The sequence below is a fragment of the Podarcis erhardii genome (genome assembly GCF_964252035.2).
Source record: "Podarcis erhardii genome assembly, chromosome: 7".
Lineage (NCBI taxonomy): Eukaryota > Metazoa > Chordata > Lepidosauria > Squamata > Lacertidae > Podarcis > Podarcis erhardii.
In genome coordinates this window covers 24,101,226-24,110,811 of record NC_138511.1, presented here as the reverse complement: position 1 = coordinate 24,110,811, position 9,586 = coordinate 24,101,226, and the positions used below count along the sequence as shown (strand labels likewise).

Here is a 9,586-nt window from a genome sequence, read left to right as displayed (position 1 = left end):
CACGTCTTCTAGTCCACATTCACCCCAAAATGAGAGACTAGGGTTTTTGCTTCTTCCCCTCCCAATCTTGTCTCAAATGCCAATTGCTCTTCTCACCCTCCTAATCTTCAACTACATCTTCTCCAAGCCCTTGATGGGCATCTCATTCCAATGTACAGAGAGATCCCCAGCAATCAGGACACCACCCTTTAAGGGTTGGTCCCATTGCTGAAGCACCAGGTGAACCGCCCTAACGTTTGGAAACACAGTAAGAGAGAAAGAGCTAGTAAAACAAATTGTAGTTCACATGTGGGGAACCTGTGGCACCTCCAGAGGTTGTTGGACTACAACTCCCATCACCCCTGGCCATTAGCTACCAACCCTGGCCATTTAGAGCTCTGTAGGATGAAAGGTGAAATATAAATGGAAGAAAGAGGATTGGAAGAATGAAAAGCAGAAATTGACAGATTTTCCCATCCCTAAATACTAGCAGGATGCAGGTGGTGCTGTGGGTTAATCCACAGAGCCTAGGACTTGCTGATCAGAAGGTTGGTGGTTCGAATCCCTGTGATGGGGTGAGCTCCCGTTGCTCGGTCCCTGCTCCTGCCAACCTAGCAGTTCGAAAGCACGTCAAAGTGCAAGTAGATAAATAGGTACAGCTCTGGCGGGAAGGTAAACAATGTTTCCGTGTGCTGCTCTGGTTCGCCAGAAGTGGCTTAGTCATGCTGGCCACATGACCCGGAAGCTGTACGCCGGCTCCCTCAGCCAATAAAGCGAGATGAGCGCCGCAACCCCAGAGTCGGCCACGACTGGACCTAATGGTCAGGGGTCCCTTTACCTTTTTAAATACTAGCAGAGGAATCTGACTTCCATTATGATTGAGTTGTATGACTGATGCTCACAAACCACCTGAATTCATTTCTTGGTTATTTTTCCCGTACCCCACTTTTATTTTCATAGCCCCACACGATCCCCATTTGCAAATGCACAAGGGAGGAAAAATCCCCTTGACTGTGCTGCAGTTGCCATTTTGCATCAACTTCATCCTTTTATATTGTCAGAGGAAGCAGGACAAAGAGTTCCATTTCCCCATAGTATAAAGTTAAATAGAGTGAACTGGGAAGTTTCTAAAAAGTAATTGAGTGAGATCAGCCATGCGGCTGTTTTTAAGTGACTTAAATGCAAGCGGCTCTCGTCTCGAGTCGGAAACGGATCTTTACAATATCGGAGGGTAATGTACTGGCTCAGCCACAGTTGTAATCACATCTGAGATGGCATTGGCACATAGGAATGTGTTTTTTAATAAAATTATTATTAGCCTCCTTCCCCCCACCTACACCTTTTTAAGGCAACCACCCAGAATGCGAACCCATGAAAAGTCAACATTTCTTTTCCAGAGGAAAAAGGTTATTAATGCACGGATTTGTCCCAGAAGGTCTAAAGCAGGTTTTTATTTTCCAGGAGGCCCAAGGTGTCACTCGGAAAGTATATCATCTGCTACATCTTTACTGGCATAGTGTAAAGAAGGCTTGCAGAAGAACAAAAGCTCTACCTAGTTGAAAAGGGGGTGGGGGGGGGGGAGAGATCAGCAGCTGAACAACCTACTGTTTGTGGAATAGAAAAAGGGAGGTTTTTTAAAACCCACTTTGTGTAGTATTTGTGGGCAGCCAGCAAAGCTTTCTGGTACACAGTCACAGGGCTTTCTTGTACTTGATGCCAGAGACCAACAGGAATAACAGGGCAGGAACAGGGATTCCCCCCCCTCCAAATTGGTGTGCACCCCCCCAAAAAAAACCCATTTGGAAATCTATTTTGGCATTAAGCCAAGGAAAGGTAACCCTTTGCAGCCTGAGACCCACATTCCCTTTTTGAGAAACCTTCTGGGGGCCACTTGCCACTTGTGGATGGGACCAGAAGCAAAGTGGGCAGAGCAACAAACGTCAACCTTACCTTTGCACTGTAAATCAGTTTCTCCATATACTGTATTTTTCCGTGTATAAGATGCCGCCATGTATAAGATGCCTCCTATTTTTGGGGACTCCAAATTAAGAAAACACCCCTCAGCACTACCTGTGTATAAGATGAGCCCCAATTTTAAACCTAATTTTTTGGTTAAAAAAGCTAGTCTTATACATGGAAAACTACAGTACTCACACACTCCTCTGTATCCTCCATCCAGGAAGGCAAGAGGCATGATCAGTGTGCAAGTGCATATCCCAGCCTGCTACTACCACACCTACTATTACTTATTTCATAGAATCGTAGAATTGGGAGGGACCCTGAGGATCATCAAGCCCACCCCCCCCCCCCGCAATGCAGGAATATGCAGCTGTCCCATAGGGGGATCAAACCTGCAACCTTGGCATTATCAGCGCCACGCTCTAGCCAACTGAGCTATCCAGTTGTATCATTTCATTACTGCTATTGCTACTGCTAGTAGTAGTACTGTACTAGTGCATGTTGCGGTGTGGAGTGCTCCTGCTCATGACTGGCTGGCTAGATTCTTGCCCCATTATAGGATACTCCCTAGTACCTCCCTGGGTCTTCCCATCACCAGAAATCCATCAGCCATGTGTTCCATAACTGCTGGGCATGCTCAGTCACCATCTGATGCTTCAGGGAGCTCCCCTATCAAGAGCTTTCCCAATATAGAGATACATTTAACGGCAGGCAGTCAAAGGAACCATGCATGGGACGAATTCTTGCCGAGAAGGGACTTTCCCACTCCGCGATATTTGTAATATCAGCAGCTGTGCAACCCCTACAGCAGAAAGATCTGTTTTAGTTTTGCGTAATCCGTCCCTGAAAGTGTTGGAAATGTTACAGGCAAGACTGATATTAGAGCTTCGATGAAGCACAATGCCAGCTGGAACAGGCTGAGAGCAGGAGAATTCCCACTTGACTGTTAAAACATAAAGAGGGTTAGTCTCCAATGTTCATGGTGTGTGCCATTTGGAGCTACTGGGGCTGGGAGAATTTAATGTGCGTGCGCGCACGAACAAACACACACACACATTTTGACGACGCATTGCTTTCCTGTGACATCAAAAACTGAGGTCAAAACGTTTTCAATAACATAAGGCTTGTTTGGGTTAAGACTTGAACAACCCCAGATCAAACTGATTGCATTATCAGATTGAAACCAAATCTGTTCAAAATATGTCCAGGACTGAAGGTAATAGCAGACAACCACCTGCTTCATATTGTCAGCTTTGGAGAGGCATCCTTGGCTGATGCATCAGGAACTCAGAAAACTGCCTTATGTCAAGTCAGACTAGCTCAGTATTGTCTACCCGCAGGTGGGTTGTGAGGCCATCCCAGGTGGGTCACAACAAAGCTTTTGCCACCATGTTGGACTCCAGCTAAGGCTCACCAAATGAAAGGGGCACTATATGTAGTGGCTGGCAGGCCATCCAAGTGTCTCTATTTTCCAGGGACAGCCCCAAATTTACAGAAGCCATCACTGTTTCTGATTTGATCCCAGAATGTCTCACATTTCCTTGGGACGTCCCTATTTTCATCAGAGAAATGTCGGAGGGTATGGGCTGGGCCAAAACACATTCTTCTGAGGAGACATTTTCTCAATTTCCACAAGTGGCAAGAGCCTTTTTCTAGCATCTCCCTTCACTGGAATGGGATCTGGAAGAACAAACAAGCCCAGGTCCCTCGCTAACAATGTGAGTGAGCCTTTCTATAAAAACCACTGGTTTTCAACAGCTTTCCAGCCTTCAGGTTAAGAACAAGTTTAAAAACCACCTGTTTTCACTTAGAAGTATCACTATGCTAACCCTATGCATATTGCCATGCGAATGGCTGTTTTAGGATTAATAAAATGCCTTATTAGTGCTCTGAAGTACAAATCAAAACTGAATATGTGAAAACGGGTTCTGTGTTGCAGACTGGGAGTCAGAGGTGGGTCTTAGGTCTGTACCAGTTGAAAACCAATGGTCTACACCGGGGATCAGGAACTTGTGATGCTTGGGATGCTGTCAGACTGCAATTCCTATTACCCCTGAGCATTGGCCAAGCTGGCCGGGGCTGATGAGAGTCCAAAAACACCTGGAGGGCCACAGGCATCTCTCATTCCTTGTCTATACTGACTGGCAGTCAGTCTCTGCAGTTCCAGACAGGAGAGTTTCCCAGCACTACCTGGAGACACCAGGGATTGAACCAGAGCCCTTCCACATTCATGCAGACACTCTGACAGTGCACTATGTCCCTTCATGACATGCTACTAAAAATACTACGGTGCTGCGAGACTCTCAAGGGTTGGTGGTGGGGAGGTGCGAATTATTCTTCTTATGTAGAAATAGCAAATACTGGGTGAATGGCAATAAAAATGGAAATGTGTATCCAAGTAATCAAGTGTAAAGAGATGTACCGTATTTTTTGCTTTATTCGAAGCACTGGCCCATAAGACACACCTAGTTTTTAGGGGAGGAAAACAAGAAATAAGAAAGCAACGCAAAGCCTCATGAGTGAAGAGGGAGCGCTCCTCCCTCTCCGCTCAGGAGGCTTTGCGGGGCTATCCCTGAAGCCAGGAGAGCAGGTGGGATCAGTGCGCACCGATCCCTCTTGCCCTCCTGGCTTCAGCGAAAGCAAGCCTCCCCCCACCTCCCGCAGGAGCCACACACTCTTTAAAGGGAGCACAGCTCTTGGGGGCTTTTCTGGGAGGTGGGGGAAGGGACAGAGTCACACACTCTGTCCCTTCCCCCACCTCCCGCAAAAGCCAGGGATAGCCACGCGAAGCCTCCGCAGGGCAGAAGGATGAAGGCAGCACTCCCTCTAGCTGTTCTGGCTTTTGGGGTAGCCCGCAAAGCCTCCACAGCGCTGCCCTGCGGAGGCTTCGCGGGCTACCCCAGAGCTGCTGAGGAGTGCGGGGCATCTGTGCGCAGCTGGCCAGCTGCTCCCAGGGCTGGCGGGGGAAGCCCGGGTTTCCCCCGCCAGCCCCAAAGAGCAGCTCAGGAGCGTGCCGCACTCCAGCAATTTAGCTCCAGGGACCACACATTTGCTCCATAAGACGCACAGACATTTCCCCTTAGTTTTTAAGAGGAAAAAAGTGTGTCCTATGGAGCGAAAAATACGTTATGCTGGGACCACGATGCTCTGCTTCCATAGCCAGAGGCAGGAATGCTTCTGAATACCAGTTGCTGGGAAACCCTTGCTCTTGTGTTTGGGTGCTGTTTGCAGATGTCCCTCAGGGATCTGGTGGGCCATTGTGAGAACAGGACGCTGGATCAGATGGGCTCCTGGCTCTTATGATCTTACCGGGGTCTGTGCATTGAGCGGCGCTCCACTTTCGTTTTGGTCCCCTCTCTGCTACCAAGGTTTTATTAAGTGGTTACATGTAACTATTAGATACATATATATTTAATTTGGAAACATTTTTGAGTGCCGTCGCCTCTCCTCTCTGCCCCCCGCCCCTGCCACCACACATGCAGCGAGTTAGCTTTCCCGGGACTCATTAGCCTTCCTTTTCCCGCAGATGTGAAAGGGGATACGTCTCCGTTATGCAACGTCAGGTTGCTCTGTAATGAAAGGCGGCAGAGGCATCCAAGAAAAACAATGTTTCGAACTTGGGTGTGTAAAATATTCATATTCAATCATCGTAATTTCTTGAAAAACAACAACCCTTCACACATCTTTCCCTTTGAGGGAATTTTGTTATTCTTTCATTCCCGAAGCAAGGCAAAGGTCCATTGGCAAGAATGAGAGCCAGTGTGGTGTAGGGTTAGGATCTGGGGACACCCAGCCACAGATATGAACAGTTGTTGTTGTTGTTGTTGTTGTTGTTGTTACAGTCATTAGGGACCCCTGACCATTAGGTCCAGTTGTGGCCGACTTTGGGGTTGCAGTGCTCATCTCGCTTTATTGGCCGAGGGAGCCGGCGTACAGCTTCCAGGTCATGTGGCCAGCATGACTAAGCCGCTTCTAGCAAACCAGAGCAGCACACGGAAACGGTGTTTACCTTCCCGCCGGAGCGGTACCTATTTTATCTACTTGCACTTTGACGTGCTTTCGAATTGTTAGGTTGGCAGGAGCAGGGGACCGAGCAATGGGAGCTCACCCCATCGTGGGGATTCGAACCACCGAACTTCTGATCGGCAAGCCCTAGGCTCTGTGGTTTAACCCACAGTGCCACCCGCGTCCCTTACTTACAGTCATACCTCGAGATAAATACGCTTCAGGATAAATATTTTGGGGTTGCGCTCCACGGTGACCTGGAAGTAACGGAGCATGTTACTTCCGGGTTTCGTCGCTCACGCATGCGCAGACAAAATGACATCATGCGTGTGCGTGGAAGTGGCAAAACGTGACCCGCGCATGCGCAGACGCGTCTTACGTTCTGTTCAGGATGCAAACAGGGCTCTGGAATGGATCCCGTTCGAATCCTGAGGTACCACTGTATTATTATTATTATACCACCCCATACTCACAGGTCTCAAAGTATAAAAACCACAAAATGCCTTGGAGATCAATCACTGTCCTCCAACAACTGCAGCCATCCAGGTCCTAAATCCAATAGTGTTCATATTGATGAACCTTTTTGTGGAGGGAGGGGGTAAATTAAAGAAAAGAAAGAAATGGTGGCAGTGATGGTTGAGCAGGGCAGAAAGTGGTGAGGTCCACAGTATGTGGCACCAGAGACAATGGCAGGCAGAGACAACAGAATCTGATTTTGTCCTGTCCATTCTGAACTCTTCTGAGTTCTACAAGGAGCAACGCTGAGACTAAGCAGGAGGAAGCTGATGAACCTCCCTACCAGGCTGGTTGTAAGCAAGGAGAGCAGACTGATGGAGAAATGCCCCGTTGGCACTAATGGACCAGCCACCACGGAATGAAGGGGATCTACATTAAAATAGGGGATCAGGCCAATGGCCAATCCTGGCCAGCACCCTGTTCTTGCAGTGGCCAACCAGATGCTTATGGGAAACTCCTAAGCAAGGTGTGAGTGCAGAGAGTACGTTACATGCAAACTTTTGCAGGCAAAGCCAAGTCTTCCCTCAACTCCAGTGTCAAGCTCCTCCATTGTGTCAAATTTCCAAGGTGGTGTGTTTTGGATTTGCCTCTGCATTCGATTACCAGCGCAGGAGTCGAGCCCCGTACGCTCCTGTAAATCCCCTCTCATATGGAAGTCAGTGAGCTGTAAAATATTTAAACTGGCTACAGTTGTACCTCATTTGTTTACACGTTTCCAGCGGGGCTGCTAAAACGTAACACGCCGAAGGAGAACAAAAGGCTGCCGGCCGCTGAATCGGATTTCATAACAGCCCTGGCAAAGGTGCACCGATCAGCTTGGCGAGGCAGCAGCCCCCAAGCTCACCTTGGCCCTCGAGGCCATACGATGAAGTGTGTCACTGAACCTTCACTTTCCAAATGCTTAATCTCTTCATTCTGAAACTTCACTTTCAGCAGGGATGGGGAACTTTGGCGGGCAGGGAAATGAATGTGGCCCTCCAAACCTCTTGATCTGGCCCCTCAGGTCCATCCCCAGGCCACGTCCCTTATCCAGCCACAATCCCTTTTCCAGACCACACCCCATCCTGACCCTGCTTCTTACCAGTGCTGGGTTACCAAAAAGGCAGAGCAGGCACCCACATAATTTTCTTTCAAGACCAAACCAATATTATTTGGATCCATTGTAATGTGGCCCCTAAAATGTGTGGGGCCCCAAAGGGTATGCAGCCCATAGGCTGGTGCCTACTCTTCCTATTTGATAACTCAGCACTGGGTGTATGTATATGTGCTAGGGATGTACACAGAAACCTCTGGATTTCCCTGTACAAAGAAAAGAAGAGCCATACCTACTTTTTGCCTCTGGCCCCACTCACCACAAGGATGCGGCCTCCAGAAGCTTGCCAATGAGGGGATATGGCCCTCAGGCTGTAAAGGTTTCTTCATCCCTGCTCTGAATCGACAGGCTTGGGTGGGGGGGGAGTCGCTCGCATCAGGCACTGCAATACTCTCCAATAATACTATTCAAATCGCTCTCTCTTTATGTTTGGGGTAAAGCTCAGTGAAACCCCATTCTGCATTATTGGTTCATTTTATATTCTCTGGATATTTATGGCGAATGGCAAAGAACCAAGGCCCTGTGGGCATACTGTAGAATCTGAGGTGGTTGACTCTCTGGGGTTTAAAAGTCTGGCAAACAAACAATTTTGCCATTCTAGCCATTTTAAATACACTCCCCTCCTCCCCAGCTTATATAAAACAACTTAACAGGGTCGTCAAAAATATACCAAACAAGGGGTCTTTCTTTAAGCAAACACACAAGGGACCTTTTCTTACCATGCTATATAAAACTGCAACACATTGATCCTTTGTGAAAAGTTTTACTAGCCACTCCCCAGCTGTTCCGATTGACTATTTTTTTTTTTGGTTGTTGGTTGTGTGTGTGTGTCGTTTTTTCCTCCTTTTCTAGTTGGCCATTTATTCATCTCAGAAGCATTTCTTCTGCAATACAGTCGGGCCAACCTCTTTGTACTCCTGCTGGGTCACCCACATGTCTCTAAACGAAGCCAAGCTGGTAAGCACTGACGCTCCAATCCAAACAGAGTGCATCCTATCTGCGGGTGCTTCCACCTTCGCCGGCATGCCTTTGGGCGCGAGTGCTCGAAGCTCCTTCAGAAGCCGTTCCCTTAGGCCAGAGAAGAGTGTGGACCCACCCGCCATGATCACGTTCCTCCAGATGCTCTGGTGGATGCTCCCGTCGCAGTTGGAAATACTGTCCAAGATCATCTGGTGAATTCCTGGTGCTGAAAGTCCTGCATCTGCTGGCTTAAAGAGGGACTCTGGGGCTCTGAAGAGCTGGTCTCCAATCTGGACAGGGTTTCCATCCGGGAGGATATATTTATGAACCAAGGTTTTGCCCTTTTGATAGTCAGGATCTAAAGCTACGTAGCATAGGTTCTCCTTGATGTCCTTCACTATCTCCTTCTCGGCAGAGCTCAAGAAGCTGTGGCCACTCTCTAAGAGAAGCGTTGTCAGGTACCTGGTGATATCCCGGCCGGCAAAATTCATCCTGGAAATGGCATGAAGCAGACAATGGCCTTTGTAGACGGGGACAGTCAGAGTGACGCCATCTCCACTATCTAAGACTAAACCTGTTGTGCGAGCGGAGGCATAGAGGGCCATCAAAGCTTGCAGGCCCACAAACATGGCAGGTACATGGAAGTTCTCAAACATGATCTCTGTCATTTTTTCTCTGTTTGGCACTGGGTTCAGGGGGGCCTCTGTCACCAGCACGGGTCTCTCATGGGCTCTTATTCTGAGCCCACGTCTGTAGATGTACCTCCAGATCTTCTCCATGTCATCCCAGGATGTTACTATTCCATGTTCCACAGGGTATTTAAAAGACAAGATACCTCTCTTGGCTTGGGCTTCTTTGCCAACATAAGACTCCCTCTGGACAGGACCAAACATGATCGCTTGCGACTTGGGGTAGCCGACTACTGTAGCAACAACCGTTCTTGGTGCCTGCTCTCCAGAGAGACCTGCCTTACATAGCCCAGACCCATTGTCAATAATGACGGCTGGAAGATCTGCCTTTGCGTGGTGAGACATGCCCAAAGATGAAGGAGCAGGATGCTCAACCACTTTACCG

At 48.4% G+C, this 9,586-nt stretch overlaps 1 pseudogene across 1 annotated transcript; it reads right to left on the bottom strand.

Moving 5' to 3' along the window:
• Positions 1–8,299: 8,299 nt before the first annotated feature.
• Positions 8,300–9,580, bottom strand: LOC309347764 (actin pseudogene; annotated as a pseudogene). The gene has a single exon. The product of its transcript is annotated as an actin pseudogene (transcript).
• Between the last annotated feature and the right edge of the window lie 6 nt (positions 9,581–9,586).